Genomic DNA, 25,971 nt, shown 5'->3' with positions numbered 1-25,971 from the left:
AATATGGGTAGCAAGAAAGGAGCTTAAGAAGGGGCTCAGAAGAGCAAAAAGGGGGCATAAGAAGGCCTTGGTGAGTAGGGTAAAGGAAAACCCCAAGGCATTCTTCAATTACGTGAAGAACAAAAGGATGACAGGAGTGAAGGTAGGACCGATTAGAGATAAAGGTGGGAAGATGTGCCTGGAGGATATAGAAGTGAGCGAGGTCCTCAATGAATATTTCTCTTCGGTATTCACCAATGAGAGGGAACTTGATGACGGTGAGGACAATATGAGTGAGGTTGATGTTCTGGAGCATGTTGATATTAAGGGAGGGGAGGTGTTGGAGTTGTTAAAATACATTAGGACAGATAACTCCCTGGGGCCTGACGGAATATTCCCCAGGCTACTCCACGAAGCGAGGGAAGAGATTGCTGAGGCTCTGTCTAGGATCTTTATATCCTCGTTGTCCATAGGAATGGTACCAAAGGATTGGAGGGAGGCAAATGTTGTCCCCTTGTTCAAAAAATGTAGCAGGGATAGTCCGGGTAATTATAGACCAGTGAGCCTTACAACGTCTGTGGTGGGAAAGCTGTTGGAAAAGATACTTAGAGATAGGATCTATGGGCATTTAGAGAATTATGGTCTGATCAGGAACAGTCAGCATGGCTTTGTGAATGGCAGATGGTGTCTAACAAGCCTGATAGAGTCCTTTGAGGAGGTGAGCAGGCATATAGATGAGGGTAGTGCAGTGGATCTGATCTATATGGATTTTAGTAAGGCATTTGACAAGGTTCCACACGGTAGGCTTATTCAGAAAGTCAGAAGGCATGTGATCCAGGGAAGTTTGACCAGGTGGATTCGGAATTGGCTTGCCTGCAGAAGGCAGAGGGTGGTGGTGGAGGGAGTACATTCAGATTGGAGGATTGTGACTAGTGGTGTCCCACAAGGATCTGTTCTGGGACCTCTACTTTTCGTGATTTTCATTAACGACCTGGATGTTGGGGTAGAAGGGTGGGTTGGCAAGTTTGCAGACGAAACAAAGGTTGGTGGTGTTGTAGATAGTGTAGAGGATTGTCAAAGATTGCAGAGAGACATTGATAGGATGCAGAAGTGGGCCGAGAAGTGGCAGATGGAGTTCAACCCGGAGAAGTGTGAGGTGGTACACTTTGGAAGGACAAACTCCAAGGCAGAGTACAAAGTAAACGGCAGGATACTTGGTAGCGTGGAGGAGCAGAGGGATCTCGGGGTATCTGTCCACAGATCCCTGAAAGTTGCCTCACAGGTGGATAGGGTAGTTAGGAAAGCTTATGGGGTGTTAGCTTTCATAAGTCGAAGGATAGAGTTTAAGAGTCGTGATGTAATGATGCAGCTCTATAAAACTCTGGTTAGGCCATACTTGGAGTATTGTGTCCAGTTCTGGTTGCCTCACTATAGGAAGGATGTGGAAGCATTGGAAAGGATACAGAGGAGATTTACCAGGATGCTGCCTGGTTTAGAGAGTATGATCAGAGATTAAGGGAGCTAGGGCTTTACTCCTTGGAGAGAAGAAGGATGAGAGGACACATGATAGAGGTATAGACCATAAGGCAAAGGAGCAAAAGTCGGCCATTCGGCCCATTGAGTCTGCTCCGCCATTTTATCATGAGCTGATCCATTCTCCCATTTCGTCCCACTCCCCTTGCCTTCTCACCATAACCTTTGATGCTCTGGCTACTCAGATACCTATCAATCTCTGCCTTAAATACACCCAATGACTTGGCCTCCACTGCCGCCCGTGGCAACAAATTCCATAGATTCACCACCCTCTGGCTAAAAAAATGTCTTCGCATTTCTGATTTGAATGGGCGCCCTTCAATCCTTAAGTCATGCCCTCTCGTACTAGACTCCCTCATCATGGGAAACAACTTTGCCACATCCACTCTGTCCATGCCTTTCAACATTCGAAATGTTACTATGAGGTCTCCCCTTATTCTTCTAAACTCCAAGGAATACAGTCCAAGAGCAGACAAACGTTCTTCATATGTTAACCCTCTCATTCCAGGAATCATTCTAGTGAATCTTTTCTGTACCCTCTCCAACGTCAGCACATCATTTCTTAAATAAGGAGACCAAAACTGCCCATAGTACTCTAAGTGAGGTCTCATCAGCGCCTTATAGAGCCTCAACATTACATCCCTGCTCCTATACTCTATTCCTCTAGAAATAAATGCCAACATTGCATTCGCCTTCTTCACTACTGGCTCAACCTGGAGGTTAACATTAAGGGTATCCTGTACAAGGACTCACAAGTCCCATTGCATCTCAGAAATTTGAATTCTCTCCCTATTTAAATAATAGTCTGCCCGTTTATTTCTTCTGCCAAAGTGCATAACCGTACACTTTCCAACATTGTATTTCATTTGCCACTTCTTTGCCCATTCTTCCAATCTATCCAAGTCTCTCTGCAGACCCTCTGTTTCCTCAGCACTACCAGCCCCTCCACCTATCTTCGTATCGCCAGCAAACTTAGCCACAAAGCCATCTAATCCATAATCCAAATCGTTGATATACAATGTAAAAAGAAGCGGCCCCAACACGGACCAGTGGTAACCAGCAGCCAACCAGAATAGGATCCCTTTATTCCCATTCTTTGTTTCCTGCCAATCAGCCAACGCTCTATCCACGTATGTAACTTTCCCGTAATTCCATGGGCTCTTATCTTGTTTAGAAGCCTCATGTGTGGCACCTTATCAAAGGCCTTCTGAAAATCCAAATATACAACATCCACTGCATCTCCTTTGTCTAGCCTACTGGTAATTTCCTCAAAAAATTGTAATAGGTTTGTCAGGCAGGAATTTCCTTTAAGGAATCCATGCTGAGTTCTGCCTATCTTGTCATATGCCTCCAGGTACTCTGTAACAATCATTGACAATCAACTCCAACAACTTCCCAACCACCAATGTCAAGCTAACAGGTCTATAATTTCCTTTTTGCTTCCTTGCCCCCTTCTTAAATAGCGGAGTGACATTTGCAATCTTCCAGTCCTCCAGAACCATGCCAGAATCTATCGACTTTTGAAAGATCATTGCTGATGCCTCCACAATCTCCACAGCTACTTCCTTCAGAACACGAGGGTGCATTCCATCTGGTCCAGGAGATTTATCGACCTTTAGCCTATTCAGCTTCCTGAGTACTTTCTCTGTCGTAATTGTGACTGCACACACTTCTCTTCCCTGCCACCCTTGAGTGTCCGGTATACTGCTGATGTCTTCCTCAGTGATGACTGATGCAAAATACTCGTTCAGTTCCTCCGCCATCTCCTTATCTCCTATTAAAATTTCTCCAGTATCATTTTCTATCGGTCCTATATCTACTCTCACCTGTCTTTTACTCTTTATATACTTGAAAAAGCTTTTAGTATCCTCTTTGATATTATTTGCTAGCTTCCTTTCATACTTAATCTTTTCCCTCTTAATGACCTTCTTAGTTTCCTTTTGTAAGCTTTTTAAAACTTCCCAATCCTCTGTCTTCCCACTAATTTTGGCTTCCTTGTATGCCCTCTTCTTTGCTTTAACTTTGGTTTTGACTTTTGTCAGCCACGGTTGCATCCTTTTTCCATTCTAAAATTTCTTCTTTTTTGGAATATATCTGTCTTGCACATTCCTCATTTCTCGCATAAACTCCAGCCACTGCCGCTCTGCCGTCCTTCCCGCCAGTGTCCCTTTCCAGTCAACTTTGGCCAGTTCCTCTTTCATGCCACTGTAATTTCCTTTACTCCACTGAAATACCAACACATCAGATTTCGGCTTCTCTTTTTCAAATTTCACAGTGAACTCAAACATGTTATGATCACTGCTTCCTAAGAGTTCCTTCACCCAATCTGTCTAATCACCTCCGGTTCATTACACAATACCCAATCGAGTACAGCCGATCCCCAGTCGAGTACAGCCGATCCCCTAGTGGGCTCAACAACAAGCTGTTCTAAAAAGTCATCTCGCAGACATTCTACAAGTTCTCTCTCTTGAGATCCAGTGCCGACCTGATTTTCCTAATCCACTGGCATGTTAAAATCCCCCACAATTATCATAACACTGCCCTTCTGACAAGCCTTTTCTATTTCGTTAATACAAGATATTAAGAGAAATAGGTAGAGTGGATAGCCAGCACCTATTCCCCAGGGCACTACTGCTCAATACAATGGCTTTAAGGTAAAGGGTGGGAAGTTCAAGGGGGATATGAGAGGAAGGTTTTTTATTCAGAGAGTGGTTGGTGCATGGAATGCACTGCCTGAGTCAGTGGTGGAGGCAGATACACCAGCGAAATTTACGATACTACTGGACAGGTATACGGAGGAATTTAAGGTGGGGGGTTATATGGGAGGCAGGGTTTGAGGGTCGGCACAACATTGTGGGCCAAAAGGCCTGCACTGTGCTGTGCTGTACTATTCTATGTTCTATGTTCAATTTAGTAACTAATAAGGGGAGAAACATCCCATCATTGGCAATGGCAGCATAGCTGGAAAAGATAAAGTTCAAGTATTTGCAATCACATTGTTACCAGATTTCTTGACACAGATGATGAAAAACAAAGCTACTGAACCACATCCTCAATAATATATTTACTGCAAGTGAAATTCTCCATACGAGTGTCACCTTCAGTGACCAAATTACTGCTCAAGACTAAATTTCACATTCATTGTGACATTATACCTATTATGATTTGTGCTGTGGTACTTTTGTACTGCTGATGAACCTCCACCTTTAGGACCCAACTTTCTGAGAATTTAATTTACTGCATGTGATATCAAAAAACACTTGACAGAAAATTCTATGGAACCAAGTAGCATCCTGCTAAACTACCAAGATTGCCACCTCCTTAGTTCCAGTATAGCTGCAATATAAACAGGCAATATGAAAAACTACATGGTATATCCATTTCACAAATGCAAACGATACAGAAAGCAACTAATTATTATCCTCTTCTGTGAATTTACAATCAAAAACAAAATGATGAAATCTTTTATCCATAGTGCTATGAAGAGACATCTAGCAATAACTGGCTCAGTAATGTCTGCATAGGATGATTCAACCACGGACCTCATTGATCCAAATTGACAAAAGGGACAAGTGCCAAGGTGAGACGAGAGTGGCTGATAACAAGGCAACATTTGACGAAGTATGGCATCAAACAGTGCTCATAAATGTCATCCTGCTCACCCTGTGACCATTTTATTAGATGCAGCTGTACACCAGCTTGTTAATTAATTTACTTAGCGACACTGCGTGAAATAGGCCCCTTCGAGCTATACCACCCCAGCAACTCCGATTAACCCTAACCTAACTGTGGGACAATTTACAACCACCAATTAACCTATCCGATATGTCTTTGGAATTCTAAATGGAGAGAAAATACAAAAATCTGAGGCGTATTCTATGCACCACTACTGTCTGTGTTTAAAAAAAAACTATCCTGCACATCTCCTTTGTAAAAGATACAAGCTGGGTATCAATGCATCTCAGAATTTCAATAACCTCTATCAAATCTTCCTTCAGCCTCCATGGCTCCAGAGAAAACAAGTGTGTCCAACTTCTCCTTATAGTAACTGCCCTCTAATCCAGGCAGCATCCTGGTAAATCTCTTTCACACCCTCTCCAAAGCCTCCACATCCTTTCTATAGTGAGGCAATCAGAATTGAGTGCAAAACTCTAATTGCTGCTTAATCAGAGCTTTATAAAGATTACTTTCTGAATCTTGAACTCAATGCCATGAGTAATAAAGGCAAACATGCCTTCATTTCCACCTTAAGATTTCAGCAGTCATTCTCAGGGAGCTCTGGACTTTGACCCCAAGATCTGCTGAAATGGAGAGGGTTCAAAGGAGTTTCATGAAAATAACCCCAGGATTGAACAGCTTGTTATATGTAGAACATTTGATGTCTCTGGCCCTGTATTTACCGAAATTCAGAAGAATGTGGGGAAATCTAATTGAAATGTATCAAATGGTGAAAGGCCTTGATAGAATTGACGTGGATAGGATGTTTCCTATGGTGGGAGTGTCTAAGACCAGAGGACACAGCCTCAGAATAGAGGGATGTCCTTTTAGAATGGAGAAGAGAAGGAATTTCTTTGGCCAGAGAATGGTGAATCTGTGGAATTCATTGCCACATGCAGCTGTGGAGCCAAGTCTTTTGGTATATTTAAGGCAGAGGTAGATTCTTGATCGATCAGGGCATGAAGGGATACAGAGGGAAGTCAGGAGATTGGGTTGAGAGGAAAAGGAAGGAGCCATGATGAAATGGGGGAGCAAACTTAATATGGTCTTATATAGAGGAGGACAATTTGGGAGCACCAGGTATAATAAATGGATTCACCGCCTTGCCTGAAAGAACTGTTTTGGACCTGAGTGGTGGTGAGGTGGTGGTGTTGGGGCAGATATAACAGCATGGTAGCAAAGATAAGTGCCTGGGGGGCAAACAATGGGGAGGGTTGAGTGAACAAGAGAGTCAAAGAGAGAGTGATCCATGCAGAAAAGAGAGATGGGAGGGGACGGGAAGATGTGCACAGTGGTGGGATAACATTGAAGACGGCAGAAGTTGCGCGAATATGTTGGATGTGGTGGCTTGTAGGTGACATCAAGGTGAACCCTACCCCTGTTATTGAGGGTGGGTGAGGGGGAATGGGATGCAGTGAGGCCAAACATAGATTTCCTGGAATGAAAATGAGGTGAAAATATCCATGAGAGATGGGAGGAAATGAGAAAATCATAATATCACCCTTGCAAGTAACAGGATAGGAAGAGGAATAGTCAAAGTAACTAGGGGGGATGTGTCAGTGGGTTTGTAAGACACGTCGGTAAAAAAATCTGCCTAAAGAAGTAGAGACAGAGAATGTGGAAGGTCAAGGTGTTGGAGATGGACTGAGTGAATTTGAAGGCGGCATGGACTGTGGTGATGAAATTGATGAGCTTGGCATGGGTGCAGGAAGCAGCATCAGTGCAGTTGTGAATTAAACAGAGAATGAGTTGAAAAGCATTACTGGTGTAGATTTGGAACATGGATTGTTTCACGTAGCCATTGAAAAGGCAAGCATAACTGAGGCATATACAAATTTATATGGCTACAGAAAGTGGGAGGGGTTGAAAGAAATTTGCCAAGGGTGAGTTCTGCCAGATGGAGGAGGGTTGTGATAGAGGGGAACTGGTTGGGTCTGTTATCGAGAAAGAAGTGAAAAAATTTGAGGCCTTTGTGATAAGGAGCTGGAAGTATAGAGGGACTGGATCGTGAAAATGAGGCAGTCAGGGCTAGATACCTGACTGTTATTGAAGTGATGCAAAGCATGTGAAATGTCATAGATGTAGCTTTGTGATTCAGTGTGGAAATAGGTGATAACAATGGGCCTGCTAATCAGGTTTGTGGATCGTAGATAGCACAGGGTTATAGAAAATTGAGCTTTCTGGCTGTAGGGAGGAGACTTCTGGAAGTGATGAGGTCAGTGATGCTATGGAAGAGAGTGTCTTGAGGCTTTGTAGTAGAATTATGGTTCGGAGCTAAGTGAGAGAAGATGCCCAAGAGCTGCTACCTGGCCTTAGCAAGGCAGTCCACCAGACTACAACAGTACGTATGGCCTTTGTCTGCAAATTTGATAGCAAACTTGGAATTAGTCTAGGCTGCGTGGAGAGCAGTGCATTCGGGGGGGCAAGTTTGGAATAGGTGGTGAAGTCCAGACAGTTAGTGTCCCATCAGTAATTGGGAGATGAAAAGATCTAGAATCGGCAAAAGTACAGAGCAGCGTCCAAGAGAAGGAGTAAGAGGCTTCAGGCCAGTGAAGGGGTCGTCAGTAAGACAGAACAGGGAAGGGGTGTGTCCTTTGTAAAGTAGGCCTGGAGACAGAGGCGACAGAAGAAGAGCTCAGTATCATGACAGGTATAGGGGGACAAAAGTAAAACCCTTGTTGAGGCCAGAAAAGTTCTGCTTAAGAGAGTTGAAGTGCAAATGGAATAGGGAAAACATAATTCGGTTTGGAGTTGGGAGAGGATAAAGGGGTAGAGGCAATTGGAGTATTGTGTGCATTTTTGCTCCACACACCATAAGAAAGGATGTGGTTACATTGGAGAAAATGAATAAGAGATTCACCACGATATTGTCTGGATTGGGAGAGAAATCGGATCGGTTGGGCTTGTTTTTTCCCTTCTAGAGGAAGAGAGGGATCAGGAGGGTACAAATTTATGAGATGTAGATAGGACAGATAATAAAAATCATTTTCCCCTTGAACAGTCATCAGAAACAAAAGAAGGGAAGCAGAGGTTTAAGGTCAAAGAATTTTAAAGAATTTTAGGTATAATATTAGCTACCCCCAAGAGTGGTTAATATCTGAAATGCGCTTCCAAAGGATGAGCTGGAATTTGTTAGCTTTAAGAGTCATTTAGATAGACATGTAAATAGGCACGGCAAAGGAGGATATTTCTGCATATACAGTACCTGCAGGCAAATGGGATTAGTATAAATATTATAAAAAGTTTAGCAGACATATCGTGGGCCAAAAGGCCTCTCTGTGTATGGTACAACTCAAAGGAAAATTCTCCAATGCTGACAGCAACTCTCTTTGGAACATCTTAAGCTGCTTTAGAGCTACCTTCTCTCCATCTTGATGGGTATTTATGATTGCACAGTCAATCATTCTATTTACAATTCCTGAGATAATGAATCAGTCTTCAACTGCCTGTACGAAAGCACAAATAGCATTCAAGCATTGAAAGATAAATACCAAATAACATTTGAACAAGTGCCAGGCAAAAACCAATTCAACAAGGAGTCGAAATGTCCGTCTTTGATGTTCAATGAGTATTGTCATCTCATGCTTCTTCTCAAATATTTTCCAGTAATTAGGATTATAAATTACTTCTGTCCACTTTTCTGGATAAGTGCAGTTCCAACAACATTAAGAAAAATTTACACTATCCAAAATTACAGAAAATGACTAAGATTTTACTTACTTTTACAAATCTGAGATACAATTTAACAGATGTTGACTGGAAACTACTTGAAGATCTCAAAGCTACAGAGAATTTGAAGGTGATAGTGAAAGTTTAAAGCAAGCATTTCCCTAATGAAAAGTTGGGGAAACTCAAATCAAGAGGATGATGAATATCTTGCAGAGTGAATGGAGGTGTTCTACAAAGTGGTCTCCCAATGTGTAATTGTTTCATGTACAGGTATTGTATGGTAGATCACACTGAGTACCAGTGGCCAAAAACTCAAGAGAGAAAAGTACAAATGCATAGCAGAATCAACTAGATGGACCTTTCCTGTCCCTCAGATGTTTAAGGAGAGATTAAAAAGGCAGGTATTATCTCTCTGGCAATTAAATAGCAAGAGTAAGGGAATGATTGGAGAAGATGGAAGAAAGAATCAGAGAGCCACAACATGTACAGCACCTTCAAAATGTTGAAAGAGAAAGGGAGAGGCAAGATGCAAATTGGTGGCAGAATTGCACTAGAAATTGCAGAAATTGTGAGAACTGGGTGAATGGGTGGAAGATGAGGATGAGAGTAACCCCATCTGCTTTCTGGCTTGAAGAAGTAAAAGCATACATACGAAAAACAAGAGGAGATGCCATTAAGCAATACACATAAAAGTTGCCGGTGAATGCAGCAGGCCAGGCAGCATCTCTAGGAAGAGGTACAGTCGACATTTCAGGCCGAGACCCTTCGTCAGGGCTAACTGAAAGAAGAGCTAGTAAGAGATTTGAAAGTGGGAGGGGGAGGGGGAGATCCGAAATGATAGGAGAAGACAGGAGGGGGAGGGATGGAGCCAAGAGCTGGGCGGTTGATTGGCAAAAGGGATATGAGAGGATCATGGGACAGGAGGCCCAGAGAGAAAGAAAGGGGGAGGGGGGAAGCCCAGAGGATGGGCAAGGGGTATAGTGAGAAGGACAGAGGGAGAAAAAGGAGAGAGAGAAAAAGAATGTGTGTATATAATAAATAACAGATGGTGTACGAGGGGGAGATGCCATTAAGATCCTTTCAACTACTGTAGAGCAAAAAGCATAATTCAAGGAATTTTTGAAATTCGTCCTTCTTCAACAGTTTACCTCTTCCCCTCCTAGCTATTTATTTCATCCCCATTCCCCCACCCGCCACCTTCTCACCTATCATCTGGCAGCTTGTACCCACCCCCCCCCATCCACACCCTTCTTATTGTGGCTTTTGCCCCCTTTCTAAAACATTGACCGTTTATTCCCCTCCATAGATGCTATCTGACGTGCTGAGTTCCTCTAGCACTTTGTCTGTGTTGCTCAAGATTTCCATAATCCACAGAATCTTGTTTATTCAGGAAAAAGATGTCCAAAGGGAAAAATGTGAAAAGGCATCTGAGCACATACAATAGAGATGGAGGAACTGTGAGAAAAGGATCTCCCCCAACCCCCTTACTAGTACTGGGGGTTGGGGGAGATAGAGGAAGGAGATACACTGAACTGGACTTGTAATGGATACTGGTTGCAAATCTATCCCTACAATGATGGTAGAGACATCGAAAAAGGAGAGAATCAAAATAGGGCACATGAATGTAACCCACAGGGTTGAATTTGATAACAAAGAAAATGAAAATTTCAAGAATTGGAAGAAACACCGACACAGGCATCAATACAATAGAGTTGTGGGAGGGAGTCCTAATAGGACTGAAACAACAGTTCTTCTACATATACAGCAAATCAGTAGGCATTGGGCTACACTGCAACTTGGACAAAGTGAGTAGAGTCATAGAGTTACACAGCATAGAAACAGCCTATTCAGCTCACTACATTCATGCAAATCACTTTGCACATCTAAATTAATCCCATCTGCCCACATAAGACTGTACCTTGCCTATTTAAATATACATCTAATTTTAAAGCATAGGGATTGTATTTGACCCCACCCATTTCTCTGGCAGTGTATTCCAGATATCAACTACTCCATGTAAAATAGGTTTCTCATGTATCCCTTTAAAAATCCTTTAGATTTACAAGGATGTTGCCTGGATTGGGGAGCAATGCCTTATGAGAATAGGTTGCGTGAACTCGGCCTTTTCTCCTTGGAACAACGGAGGATGAGAGGTGATTTGACAGAGATGTACAAAATAATGAGAGTCATTGATCATGTGGATAGTCAGGGGCTTTTCCCCAGGGCTAAAATGGCTAGCACAAGAGTGCATAGTTTTAAGGTGCTTGGAAGTAGGTACAGAGGAGATGTTTGGGTAAGTTTCTCTACGCAGAGTACTGAGTGCGTGGAATGGGCTGCCGGCAGCGTTGGTGGAGGTGGAAACGATAGGGTTTTTTAAGAGACTCCTGGATGGCTACATGGAGCTTAGAAAAATAGAGGGCTATGGGTAAAGCCTAGGTAGTTCTAAGGTAGGCACATGTTTGCCACAGCTTTGTGGGCCGAAGGGCCTGTATTGTGCTGTAGGTTTTCCATGTTTCTATGGTTCATTTTAAAGCAGTTTTCTCTTGTTTTCTTCAATACCCTTATTATGCGAAAAATATTCTATCTACTCTGTTTCATACCTTTGGTGTAAACTGATGCAAAATATTTATTCAGTTTTCCCAGCATTTCTTTGTCCCCATTACTATCTCTCCAGCAGTTCAATGTCCATTCTTTATTAACCATACCTTGTCTTCATAATTTTTCTCTCCTTCTTGCATTTATCAATACCTTCTGTTAGTTCATAAAAGCTTCACAATCCTCTAGATTACTGCCAGAAACTCCAGCCATTGTTGCTTCCAGTCAACTTTGGCCAGCTGTTCTCTCGTGCCTCTGTCACTACATTCACTCCACTGTAGTACATCTGATTTTGGCTTCTTCCTCTCAAACGACAGGGTGAATTCTATTATTATGATCACTGCCTCCTAACGGTTCCTTTACCTTAAACAACCTAATCAAATCTGGATGATTACCAATCACCCAATCCAGAAATACTTGGCCAAAATGTCGATTGTACTCTTTTCCATAGATGCTGCCTGGCCTGCTGAGCTCATCCAGCATTCTCTGTGTGTTGCTTGGATTTCCAGCATCTGCAGATTTTCTCTTGTTTGCCTTTCCCATAGTGGGCTCAACTGCAATCGGCCTAAAAAGCCATCTCAGACATTCTACAAATTCCTTCTGTTGTACCCCACAGACTGTTCAAAGGCGTGCTATTACTCCTGTCAGGTTCTTTTTACCTTACAATATCTTAGCTCTACCCACAAGGATTCCACATCTTCTGAACCTATAGCATTTCTTTCCAAGAATTTGACTTCAGTTTCCATCCAATAAAGCCACACCACCCTTCTGCCCACTTGCAGATGTGTCGTTTATCTCCCAGCTGTTAACTTATTTCAACCACGATATAGTGATGCCCACAATGTCATACCTGATAATTGCGCTAAAAGATCATCTACCTTATTATGTATACTGCATACATTTAAATACAATACCTCCAGTCCTGTACTCATCATCCTCTGTAATTTTGTCTTTGTGCTGTCTGAATTAAATTCTTACCCCTTTCCAAACATTCTCTTATTTTTTATTACGGGGGCGTCAGTACCCGTTCCTGCACGCTCCTTCCCTGTTCAAGTTGTTGAACCCACGCCTCTATTGTTGGAAGGCAACAGAATCTAAACAGAGTTAAGGCCGAAACATCAACTGTACTTTTTTCCATTGGCCTGCTGAGTTCCTCTAGCTTTTTGTGGGTGTTGCTTGAATTTCCAGCATCTGCAGATATTCTTTTGTTTGTGTTGCTGACTCTTGAACTTATTTCCTTAATAATGGCAAGCATGACAGATACCATCACTCACCCCATCACCAAACTTTTCTCACAACCTATTAACTCACTTTCAAGGACTCTTCGTCCCCTGAATTCAACATTTATTGTTTATTTATTATCTTTATTTTCTTTTTGTATCTGAACAGTTATTGCCTTTTGCACATTGGCTGTTTGCCTGTCCTGTTGGATGTGGTCTTTCATTAATTCTATTGTGCTTTTTGTATTTACTGTAAGTGCCCACAAGAAAATTTAATTTGTATATAAGGATATATATGTATTTTGATAATCAATTTGAACATTCAGCCATTTTCAGTGTACTGTCCCTTCATAAGATATTTAACTGTATGATATATACAATATAGACTAGAATAATTTAAATGCAGACTCAATGCAGATATTTGTTTCCTCGTTTTAATACTTCTCCTTAAGATCACATCTGGTATATTGTGTTCAATTCTGTTGCCCCATTATAGGAAGGATGGAAAGGTTTTAGAGAAGATGCAGAAAAGGTTAACCAGTATGTTACCTGAATTAGAGGGCATGTACAGTACAGACAGGTTGTACAAAAGTGAGTTGTTTGCACTGGAGCAGGAAGGCTGAGAGGAAACCTGATAGAAGCGGTGTGAATAGAGTAGACAGCAGTATATTTTTCCCAAGGTCAACATGACCAGTATTTGAATGTATGCATTTAAAGTGGCAGGATAGGTTCAAAAGAGCTGTGCCCGGCGAGTTTGTTTTTACACACAGAGTGGTAGAGCCTGGAAAGCACTCCAAGGTATGGTGGTGCAGGCACACAAGATAAAGACTTCAAGAGGCTCGCAGATAGGCACATGGCATGATATACGCTTGTAGAAGGGACTATATGTTTAATTATGTTTAATTTGTTTGGCACATAATGGGCTGAAAGGCATGTTCATATATACCCCCTCTTTATGTTCTATTTTAAAAACCTAACTAAAAAGAGCCCAGGAAGATGATTGATTATTTACACCCTTCAAGACTATGGAATAGTTCAAACTTTTTAAATAGTTGTCCTGGATTTGTTTGATCTACTTTATACAGAGTAAACTGCCTCTAGCAATTTGTCAACCAATCAGCTGCCATAAAATGACTATCAACAAACAATATTTTAGGTAAGCAGGCATAATGAGAGAAATAAAAATAATAGACCGCATAGATAAAATTGGATTGTGTGGATAAAAAGATTGGAAGCAGAATAAATTTAAAATACATCTTATTGGTGAGAATCGGGGAAAAAGAGTCTAACAGTGCCTTTAAAGAGAAGACGAGCAGTGGCCTTTTGCACAAAATACCACATTGGAATTGAACGTAATAAATTAATTTATAGTGCTGAAAGATTCTACATATTCGATTAAATGATGTTGTAGGAAGACAGAGATGGGAGCTAGTTTTTTTTAATGCACGAATATCACACTTGGTTTAGATCTGCCACTTCGGTCCACAGTCGGTTCAATTCCTGCACTTAAATAGTCAGCTATAATTTTTCTATGTTCAAAATAATCATGACTAATTTTGAGGGGATGAACCGCTGTTCATGCTCCGCTTTTGTTTTATTACAATTGCAGGGCGACTAATGTAGTTTATTTGCTGAGCTGAACAAATCTGCTTCGCGTTTCCACAGAAACCTTAAAATTTAATGTCAACTTTATATTGGCCCAGAAACCTTAGATGCGGCCCTTAAATCGTGCTATTTGCATCTGCGAACGCAGTCAATCTTTTCGCATTTAAACACATTTTCCTGCCGTGCCAACATTGAAAGGCAACTTCACAAGCCGGCCGCGGGGGCTCCAGATCCCGCAACACCGCGGCTCTGCGGGCTTCACATCTTTACTTCTCCCTGCAAACTCAAGTTGCCGGTTCACCGGCGTCCGGGACATTTCCGTGGGACAAAAAAAATCACTCAGACTCGCCACCGTTCCCCGCTGCGCTTCACATTCGCGGCTGCGAGCTGGATCTCGCACGGAAAATGCGAAAATGTCACCAGAGATAAACTTCAGGTGATACATTTGGTGGAAGGAGCACCAGGGAAGCCGGGAGAGTTCGGGAGCAGATTCCGAAACAGCCGGGCACTCTTCGGCCGATTACTCTGACAGATGGGGAGAGGGAGGAAGGACGGGGAGGGGAGAGAGGGAAGGAGGGGAGGTGAGAGGGCGGAGGAGGGACGGGGAGGGGGGAGGGGGGAGGGGGGACGGGGACGGGGACGGGGAGGGGGGAGGGGGAGGAGGAGGGGGGAGGGGGGAGGGGGAGAGGGGGGAGAGGGAGGAGGAGGGACGGGGACGGGGAGAGGGGAGAGGGGAGAGGGGAGAGGGGGACGGGGAGGGGGGAGGGGGGGACGGGGACGGGGAGGGGGAGAGGGGAGGGGGAGAGGGGGAGAGGGGGGAGAGGGAGGAGGAGGGACGGGGACGGGGGCGGGGAGGGGGAGGGGGAGAGGGGAGAGGGGAGAGGGGAGAGGAGGGACGGGGAGGGGAGAAGGAGGAGGGACGGGGAGGGGAGGAGGAGGGGGGTGGGGAGGAGGAGGGGGGAGGAGGAGGGGGAGGAGGAGGAGGAGGGACGGGGAGTAGGAGGAGGAGGAGGGACGGGGAGAGGGGGGAGGAGGAGGAGGAGGGGCGAGGGGGAGGGAGGGGGAGGAGGGGAGGAGGGGCGAGGGGGAGGGAGGGGAGGGGGAGGGGAGGGGGGAGGAGGGGAGGGGAGGGGGGAGGAGGAGGAGGGAGGAGGAGGGGGGAGGAGGGAGGAGGAGGGACGGGGGGAGGAGGAGGAGGGGGACGGGGGGAGGAGGAGGAGGGGGACGGGGAGGAGGAGGAGGGACGGGGGAGGAGGAGGGGGGAGGAGGAGGAGGGGGGACGGGGAGGGGGGAGGAGGAGGAGGGACGGGGAGAGGGGGAGGAGGAGGAGGAGGGACGGGGCGAGGAGGAGGAGGGATGGGGGGAGGAGGAGGACGGGGAGAGGGGGGAGGAGGAGGAGGGGGGACGGGGAGGGGAGGAGGAGGGGGTACGGGGAGGGGAGGAGGGGCGAGGGGGAGGGAGGGGGAGGAGGGGCGAGGGGGAGGGAGGGGGAGGAGGGGAGGAGGAGGAGGGGAGGGGGGAGGGGAGAGGAGGGGTGGGGGGAGGAGGGGAGGGGTGGGGGGAGGAGGGGAGGGGGAGGGGGAGGAGGGGTGGGGGGAGGAGGGGAAGGAGGGGGGAGGAGGGGGAGGAGGGGGAGGAGGGGGAGGGAGGAGGGGGGAGGGGAGGGGGAGGAGGGGGGGAGGGGGAGGAGGGGAGGAGGGGAGGGGGAGGGGGAGGAGGGGAGGGGAGGGGGAGGAGGAGGGGGGAGGAGGAGGGGGGAGGGGGAGGAGGGGAGGGGAGGGGGAGGAGGGGAGGGGAGAGGAGGGGGGAGGGGAGGGGAGAGGAGGGGGGAGGGGAGAGGAGGGGAGAGGGGAGGGGAGGGGAGGGGGAGGGGGAGGAGTGGGGACGGGGGAAGCAGAGGCATAAAGCAGCCTGCAGGTAGAGTGGGGCCGGCAGCGCTCGGTCGGATAGGGGAACGGGAATTGTTTTCAAGAATGTCTCTGCCGCTTTAACACTTTGTGTCGGTCGGAATGCGATAAACGCCAGTGACACTCGGAGCATTTCTAGGTTAGCGAGGAAGCTGGCGGGACTTCCCGCCCCCGCTTTCATCCACACCGGGTGCATTGTAGCGATTGAGCAGTTTACAGGAAATAAAGTCAGTCCACCGACTGCGGGCCTGTCGATAATTACAAGGTTTAGTCGTTGTAACCTGATTATAACCTCGCAGTAACGCGATCAGTGATACATCACGCTAGTAGTTCTATGTGAAGGAGTGCATTTATTGCTGAGCGGCGCCACCAGAAACCATCGTCATGCACGAAACAGAAAGGCAGCATTTCAAAATTTTTCGTCAGAAACTTTCAACCTTGTAGTCATTACAGATAAATCAAGACCGGGGGACGGTTCAGTAACAGAGGGGGCCGTCAACGATTCTGTCTGTGCCGGTGGTCAAGGTGACATGTCCACTGCAGGAGCCCTCACGCAGATTAACTGTATTTCAACAAACATTGCGGTTATGCGGGATGTGGAGATCCTTACCGTTGAACCGGCCAGCCTCCCCGCCGCCCCGGCCCCGCTCTCTGCCATCTCACAACCCACAAGCACCCTATTCATTACCCTGCGCCCCATCAGAGAGGCGGTTCTCCCGTTTGCCGGCTGTCTACCCCTACCTGACCCGCGGTGCAGCCGGAGCGGACAGGGCTCGGTGCGCCTACCTTTGCGATTCTAACAAGACTTTGGTGCCTTTTCCGCTGACTTTATCCGGTTGAAGTTTCCCATCCCCGAGTCCGGAGTTGCTCCTCACGTTCTCGCTCCAAGAAGGAAGATGCCGGAATTCCTTCCAGACCCCCTGCAGACCGGAGAGACGCTGCGGCTACAGAGCGCGGCAGAACCGCCAGTGCCGGCCGGTTGCTGCCCGGACGGTGCGTGGCCGAGTCCCGCTGCTCTGGCACAGGCTACCGATATCACTGTGGTCAGCGGCGATGAGTGCGTTGCTGTTTATTTCGCCCGTCACGCTCCCCCTTTCTCGGATACAGAACCTGCACATGCTGCTGCTCCGCCACAGTGACTGCGACCGCCAGGAGATCCGGACAAACTCAGCAAACTCCCCTCAGCGGCAGCGGCAGCGCCGTCCGGCCCCTCGCTCCCGCGCGCGTACCGCCGACAGCGGCGCGCTCACAACCAGCGGGCGCGCGCCACGCTCATCACCAATCGCTGCCAGCCCCGCGCTAACGCCGCCACCTGACGGCAGCTCCGCATGCCATCATCAGCGCAACCACTGGCGACCGTGCGCTTAACGCCACCAGCCGACTTCGCACCGCGTGCCACCTTCACCACCAATCACAGGCGACCCCGCGCTACTATCGCTCTCGGAAAGCAGCCCGCGTGCCACCTTCACCACCAATCACAGGCGACCCCGCGCTACCATCGCTCTCGGAAAGCAGCCCGCGTGCCACCTTCAGCACCAATCACAGACGACCCCGCGCTACTATCGCTCTCGGAAAGCAGCCCGCGTGCCACCTTCACCACCAATCACAGGCGAATCCGCGCTACTATCGCTCTTGGAAAGCAGCCCGCGTGCCACCTTCACCCAGGCGACCCCGCGCTACTATCGCTCTCGGAAAGCAGCCCGCGTGCCACCTTCACCCAGGCGACCCCGCGCTACTATTGCTCTCGGAAAGCAGCCCGCGTGCCACCTTCACCCAGGCGACCCCGCGCTACTATCGCTCTCGGAAAGCAGCCCGCGTGCCACCTTCACCACTAATCACAGGCGACCCCGCGCTACTATCGCTCTCGGAAAGCAGCCCGCGTGCCACCTTCACCACCAATCACAGGCGACCCCGCGCTACTATCGCTCTCGGAAAGCAGCCCGCGTGCCACCTTCACCCAGGCGACCCCGCGCTACTATCGCTCTCGGAAAGCAGCCCGCGTGCCACCTTCACCACCAATCACAGGCGAATCCGCGCTACTATCGCTCTTGGAAAGCAGCCCGCGTGCCACCTTCACCCAGGCGACCCCGCGCTACTATCGCTCTCGGAAAGCAGCCCGCGTGCCACCTTCACCCAGGCGACCCCGCGCTACTATCGCTCTCGGAAAGCAGCCCGCGTGCCACCTTCACCACTAATCACAGGCGACCCCGCGCTACTATCGCTCTCGGAAAGCAGCCCGCGTGCCACCTTCACCCAGGCGACCCCGCGCTACTATCGCTCTCGGAAAGCAGCCCGCGTGCCACCTTCACCCAGGCGACCCCGCGCTACTATCGCTCTCGGAAAGCAGCCCGCGTGCCACCTTCACCACCAATCACAGGCGAATCCGCGCTACTATCGCTCTCGGAAAGCAGCCCGCGTGCCACCTTCACCCAGGCGACCCCGCGCTACTATCGCTCTCGGAAAGCAGCCCGCGTGCCACCTTCACCACCAATCACAGGCGACCCCGCGCTACTATCGCTCTCGGAAAGCAGCCCGCGTGCCACCTTCACCACTAATCACAGCGACCCCGCGCTACTATCGCTCTCGGAAAGCAGCCCGCGTGCCACCTTCACCACTAATCACAGGCGACCCCGCGCTACTATCGCTCTCGGAAAGCAGCCCGCGTGCCACCTTCACCCAGGCGACCCCGCGCTACTATCGCTCTCGGAAAGCAGCCCGCGTGCCACCTTCACCACCAATCACAGGCGACCCCGCGCTACTATCGCTCTCGGAAAGCAGCCCGCGTGCCACCTTCACCACCAATCACAGGCGACCCCGCGCTACTATCGCTCTCGGAAAGCAGCCCGCGTGCCACCTTCAGCACCAATCACAGACGACCCCGCGCTACTATCGCTCTCGGAAAGCAGCCCGCGTGCCACCTTCACCCAGGCGACCCCGCGCTACTATCGCTCTCGGAAAGCAGCCCGCGTGCCACCTTCACCCAGGCGACCCCGCGCTACTATCGCTCTCGGAAAGCAGCCCGCGTGCCACCTTCACCCAGGCGACCCCGCGCTACTATCGCTCTCGGAAAGCAGCCCGCGTGCCACCTTCACCACCAATCACAGGCGACCCCGCGCTACTATCGCTCTCGGAAAGCAGCCCGCGTGCCACCTTCACCACCAATCACAGGCGACCCCGCGCTACTATCGCTCTCGGAAAGCAGCCCGCGTGCCACCTTCACCCAGGCGACCCCGCGCTACTATCGCTCTCGGAAAGCAGCCCGCGTGCCACCTTCACCCAGGCGACCCCGCGCTACTATCGCTCTCGGAAAGCAGCCCACGTGCCACCTTCACCACCAATCACAGGCGACGCCGAGTTGGAGAATATTTCAGAAACAGGCCGGCGGGTAATAACTCAGCTTTCAATCAGGCATTTCCAGAGGTCTGGGCATAAAAAGGTACTGTAACCCAAAAAGAGAAGAAAAACTTCTGTGGCTGTATTTCTCAAATAAAATTGGAAAATACTCAGCGGCTCTTGCATCATCCAAGAAAGCTTGGATTTCTTGTGGGTGACCTTGGAGCAGAGCTGGTCAATTCTGACAGAGTTGGAAGGCTAGTTTACTGTGATTGTTGAATCAAGCATTATATCCCAGAGACATTAATTTGCCTAGAGAAAAGAATATAATCTCTTGCTCAAGTTTATGCTGGAACTGGGCCAGTGGCCAAAAAATAGAGACACTGAAGCAGAAGTGGGATGAAATTTTAAACTGAGGGGTAAGTGGAAGCTCAGGGCAGTCCTTACATAGTTAATGGAGATGTCTTACAAAGAAGTTTTTGGAACCACTTAGCAGAACACCTCCTCCCACAAGGGTGTCCCTATGTGTTTAGGAATTGCAAGATCTTATTTGACATTTGAATGGGCTTTGGCAAAAGTGAATATTGTTCATAGGAAGTATTAACGTGAAATGCCCTGGGCAAGATTTTTAACTGCTATGCTGTGAGATATTTTTATTTTAGCAATTTTCTGTAAAAGCAGTGTGTTCTGCTAGTAAGAGTGTTTTGCCTTTGGCTAAAGATAAATAGCCATGTTGCCCAATGTATGAATGTTGTGTCAGCCAATCAGGACTGTCTGGGTACGTGTTGTAACTTTCTGCTCAGTGGGATACGAGAGAACATTCTAGATGGCTGGGCGTGATGAAATTTCTGAAGAACACTAGTCTGGTTTGGAGACTGGCTGAGAGCTGCAGAGTGGGGCACAAGGGAAGATGCCGCTGAATGTCGTTCGAAGGAGAGACCGTGCTGTAAGAAGTGCTTTAATCGGATGAATGGTTCAAAGGAGGAAGTTCCAATACTCCAATTCGTTCAAGATGGTAACAAGAGAGGTTCAAACTGTAGCTAGTGTCTTTCACGCAGAACAAGAGTAAAACATTACAACCAACAGCTTCAGAAATAAGCTCCAACATTTATGTGCAAATCGAACTGGTTTAACTGTATTGGGCCCTTTTATTTTTCTTTTCTTTTTCCTATTAACTGATTGTTAATATCTGTAAATATACTTCCACTTTAATTTTATGCTGGTGTGAGGTCTGTTATTTTCGGGTGAACAATAACTGAGTATGGGGCAATATTTACACAGCATTCACTACAATCAACTTTCGTTAATTGGAATATCCCAGCCTTTCAGTGTGGTTAAACCCCAAATCATAACCAATCCAAGGCAAGATGGCCTTCTGACTGCTGAGTCACATGGCTGTTAGCAAAGTTAGCTAACAAGCCAAACTTGTATTGGAGCCCTTGTGAGAGGGTTGCATTTGTGGGGTGAGAGTCTGGGTTTTGGATTCTGTGTGAATGAAGTATAAGGATTGATTAAGTGGTTAATTTGTGTGTTTGTTTAAGTCAGTGTTTAAACTAGCATTTGTGGAATTGAGATGTATTGTAATTAAGCTACTTTATTATGGATACTGAGGGGATTAAGGTTTGGTGTGATTCAAAGAGGCTATACACACATAATGCATGAATTCTGAGTGGGGTGGATATTCCCGATGAACTGCTACTTAGAGTGCTGAGTTCTGCATAAGTATTGAGAAAAGTTACACTGATTGAAGGGTATGTTGACCAATCAGCTGGCAAGGATTTGAAGAGCAGGAGGATGAGCTGTGTGAGAATAGGACTAATCAGGTGTGATAGTAGAAAAGTTTGCATGGATTCAGATGAGATAGCAGAGGTAGTTAATAAACACTTTGCTTCAATATTCAGCATGGAAAAGGACCTTGACGATTGTAGGGGTGACTTAGAGTGGACTGAAATGCTTGAGCGTATGGACATTAACAAAGAGGATATGATAGAATTTTTGAAAAGCATTAAGTTAAATAAGTCGCCGGGACCAGACGAGATATACCGCCCCCCCCCCCCCCCCAGGGTGAGGAAAGAGATTGCTGAGCCTCTGGCGATGATCTTTGCATCATCAATAGGGATGGGAGAGGTTCCAGATAATTGGAGGGTTGGATATGTTGTTCACTTGTTCAAGAAAGGGAGTAGAGATAACCCAGGAAATTATAGACCAGTGAGCCTTACTTCAGTGGTGGGCAAATTGCTGAAGATCCTGAGAGACAGGATTTATGAGCATTCGGAGAGACATAATCTGATTAGGGATAGTCAGCATGGCTTTGTCAAGGGCAGGTCATGCCTTATAAGCCTAATTGAATTCCTTGACGATGTAATAAAACACATTGATGAAGATGGAGCAGCAGACATAGTGTATATGGATTACAGCAAGGCATTTGATAAGGTTCCCCATGCAATGCTCATTCAGAAAGTAAGGAGGCATGGGATCCAAGGAGACCTTGCTTTGTGGATCCAGAATTGGTTTGCCCACAGAAAGCTAAGTGTGGTTGTAGCTGGTTCATATTGTACACGGAGGGTTCTGCAGGGATCTGTTCTGGGAGTCCTCCTCGTTGTGATTCTTATAAATGAGCTGGATCAGGAAGAAGGGTGGGTTAGTAAGTTTGCTGATGACGCAAAAGTTGGGGGTGTTGTGGATAATCTGCATGGTTGTCAGAGATTACAGCGGGACATCGATACCATTCAGGACTGGGCTGAAAAGTGGCAGATGGAGTTCAACCTAGGTAAGTGTGAAATGGTTCATTTTGATAGGTCAAATTTGAAGACAGATTATAGTATTAATGGTAAGACCGTTGGTAGTGTGGAGGATCTGAGAGATCTTGGGGTCCATGTCCATAGACGCTCAAAGCTGCTATGCAGGTTGACAATGTTGTTAAAAAGGCATACGGTGTGTTGTTATTCATCATCCGTGAGATTGAGTTCAAGAGCCATGAGATAATATTACAGTTATATAAGACCTTGGTGAGATCCCATTTGTACTGTATTCATTCTGGTCACCTCACTACAGGAAGGATCTGGATACTATAGGGAGAGTGCAGAGAAGATTTACAAGGATGCTGCCTGGATTGGGGAGCACGCCTTATGAGAACAGCTTGAGTGAACTTGGCCTTTTCTCCTTGGAACAACAGAGGATGAGAGGTGACCTGATAGAGGTGTATAAGATGATGAGAGGCATTGATCGTGTGGATAGTCAGATGCTTTTTCCCAGGGCTGAAGTGGTTAACACAAGGGGGCATAGTTTTAAGGTGCTTGTAGTAGGTACAGAGGAGATGTTAGGGACAAGATTTTCACACAGAGAATGGTGGGTGCCTGGAATGCACTGCCGGTGATGGTAGTGGAGGCAGATACAATAGGGTCTTTTAAGAGCCTCTTAGCTAGGTACATGGAGCTTAGAAAAATAGAGGGCTATGTGGTAGGGTAATTCTGGGCAGCTTCTAGAGGAGATTACACGGTTGGTCCAACGTTGTGGACAGAGGGGCCTGTAATGTGAAGTAGATTTCTGTGTTCTACGTTAGTCCAGGCTACTAGTGACGTGACTGAAGTTGCGCTGCCCGATAGGATAGGGGCACCTGGAGAGCGGGGCCCTGGGCAGTCCATATTTTTAAAGAAGGAGGGGGATATGTAGCAGAGGGTGAAGACTTTAAAGACAAGTTGTTCTCATTTCTGCAAAGTGAGGAAAAGGAGTTGTTTGATGTGAAAGGTCTATTGGTCCTGCAGCAGCTGAATTAAACTCTGAGTCGGTTTCAGCTATTACATCACTGGTTGGTGTGCCAAAGTGGACCATTAGATATAAGATCAGAATTAGGTCATTAAGCACATCAGGTTTGTGTTGCCATTCAAATATGTTTGATTTTTTATCTGTCAACTGTATTCTCACAATAGCCCTTACCACACTACAAGTTAAGAACATGAATCTCTGCATTAAATATGTCTAATAATATGGTTTCCACAGCTCTCCATAGCAACAATCTACACAGATTCAATGCCTCTCAACTTAAGAAATTCTTCCTCACATCAGTTCCAAATGTCACTTCTTTATTCTAAGGATGCACCTTTGTATTCTATACAAATGGAAACTTTGGGTCCAAATCCGATCTATGTTAAGCCTCCATTCCTGCAGTCATTCTTGTGAACCTCCTCTGGATTTTTTTCCAGGGCCTATGCACCTTTCCTTAATTCTGATACCCAAAAGTGTTCCCAGTAATCCAAATGTGGTCTGGCCAAAGTCTTGCAAAGCCTCATCAATACATCCTTGCTTTAATATTCTAGTGCTCTCAAAATAAATGCTCGCATTGCACTTGCCTTCCTTACTACCAATTCTACCTGGAAGGTAACCTTAAGGGAATTGTTAACTAGGAAAGCCAAGTACCATTGCCGTTCTGATTTCTGAATTATCTCCACATTTAGAAAATGCTCTACACCTTTTTTCATACTACAAAAATGCACAACCCCCTCATTTCCCTGTACAGTTCTGTGTTCTACTTATACATAATATGATGGAATTCACCCTGTATCTTGAAAGGGAGAGATAAGGTTAGATGTATCAGTATAACATAAACACACACGAAATTCTGCAGATGCTGGAAATCAAAGGCAACACACAGAAATGCTGGAGAAGCTCAGCAGTTCTGGCAGCATCCATGGAAATAAATAAACAGTCAACATTTTAGGCTGAGACATGTCTTCTGGACTGGAAAGCAAAAGGAAACACTGCAGAATAATAAGGTGGGGGGGGGAGAAGGATAGCTAGAGGGTGGTAGGTGAAGCCAGGTGGGTGGGAAAGGGGGGAAACGTAATGGGCTGGAGATGAAGGAATGGCAGTGAGAGAGGGTATTAGTATTATAGTGGAGAAAAGGGAATTACAGAGGCATGAGAGAGGAGCTGGCCAAAATTGATTGGAAGGGGACACTAGCAGGGATGACAGCCAAATCTTAATGGCTGGTATTTCTAGGGTCAATTCAAAAGCCACAGGATAGATACATCCTAAAATTGAAGGGAAGATGAGACAGCTGTGGCTGACAATGGAAGTCAAAGACAGCATAAAATGAAAGGAGAGAGCATATGATAGAGCAAAAATTAATTGTAAGGTAGAGGACTGGGAAGCTTTTAAAAACCAATAGAAGGCAACGAAAAAGGCATAAGGAGAGAAAAGATGAGCGATGAAGGCAAACTAACCCAAAATATAAAAGAGGATACCAAAAGTATTTTCAGATATACATATAAACAGTAAAAGAGGAGATGAGCAGATATCAGACTGCTGGCAAATAATGCTGGACAGGTAGTATTGGGGTCAAAGCAATGACAGATGAACTCAAGAGTATTTTATGTCAGTTTTCACTGTGCAAGACACTAGCAGTATGTCAGAAATTTGAGACTGTCAGGGAGCAGTGTAGTTGCTACTAAAGAGAAGATGCTTGGGAATCTGAAAGGAATAAAGGTAAATAGTTGGTTGTTCATCCATCGTTGACGTCGATGAGGACCTCGACACCATTATGATGGTGTCGAGACTAGTGCGTGATTTGGATTTAAGTGAGGGGGAGTTGCGCAGCGTCAGCCTCACTCTCTCTTCCCAATTCCCATCTGGATCCAGTGGCAAGACAGAGTCTAGACGGCTGGAGATGGGACTAGGCGCAGTGGATGACCAAGACGTCTTCTGTGTCTTGTCCTGCTCTACACGTTCCACGACGCTTGCAGAGACCGCCTTCTTGACCGTTGGACCTTCCATAGGTCTCGTCCGCTCAATCCGCCGGAGTCTGTCTTCACATGCTGGAATAGACAACTCCCTATCACACCGAGGGTTTGAGACCCGTCGGCTACCCTCACCTGGTTTAGCTGGGTTGTCGAAGCTGTTGCCCGGGGTGTGGCCACTGTCACATGCAAACAGCTACGGGGAGCCACAGGTGAGAGCTGAGTGCCAGGTGGGGACCAAAGGTGGACTAACCACCCTGAAAAGGACACGACATGTTCCCGCACCAGAGGTGCTACCCCTCCCTGACACCCCATACATAAAGGACCAGATGGACTACTGAACGAGGTAGCTGAAGAGATTGTGGAGGCATTAGTAATGATCTTTTAAGAATCACTAAATTATGGAATTATTTTGAAGGATGTTGTTTACTTCAAATTTCAAAAGCCTTTGACAAGGGGCTGCACATGAGACTGTTTAACAAGGTAAGAGCCCACTGGCAGGAAGAAAAGAGTGGAACCTTTTCTGGTTGGCTGTGGGTGACTTGTAGAGTTCCACAGGGATCTTTACGGGTACCACTTTTTTTCATGTTATTTGACAGAATTGATGGCTTTGTGGTCAAGTTTGTGGAAGAGACAAATAAAGGTGGAGAGTCAGGTAGTGTTGAGGAAGCAGGGAAA

General features: G+C 46.8%; 1 protein-coding gene across 6 annotated transcripts in view; it reads right to left on the bottom strand.

The window, feature by feature from the left end:
- LOC134338213 (adhesion G protein-coupled receptor B2-like) overlaps window positions 1-17,439 on the bottom strand; it is a 1,212,788-nt gene extending 1,195,349 nt beyond the window's left edge. For all 6 annotated transcript variants that reach the window (XM_063033890.1, XM_063033884.1, XM_063033886.1 and 3 more), the window contains exon 1: window positions 17,012-17,439. The gene's annotated coding sequence lies outside the window, so the exon portion shown is untranslated. The remainder of the gene's footprint in view (window positions 1-17,011) is intronic.
- Window positions 17,440-25,971: the final 8,532 nt, after the last annotated feature.

This window comes from Mobula hypostoma, chromosome 26 (genome assembly GCF_963921235.1).
Source record: "Mobula hypostoma chromosome 26, sMobHyp1.1, whole genome shotgun sequence".
Classification (NCBI taxonomy): Eukaryota; Metazoa; Chordata; class Chondrichthyes; order Myliobatiformes; family Myliobatidae; genus Mobula; species Mobula hypostoma.
Note: the sequence above shows the minus strand (reverse complement) of the source record. Positions and strands in the feature narration are given on the sequence as shown.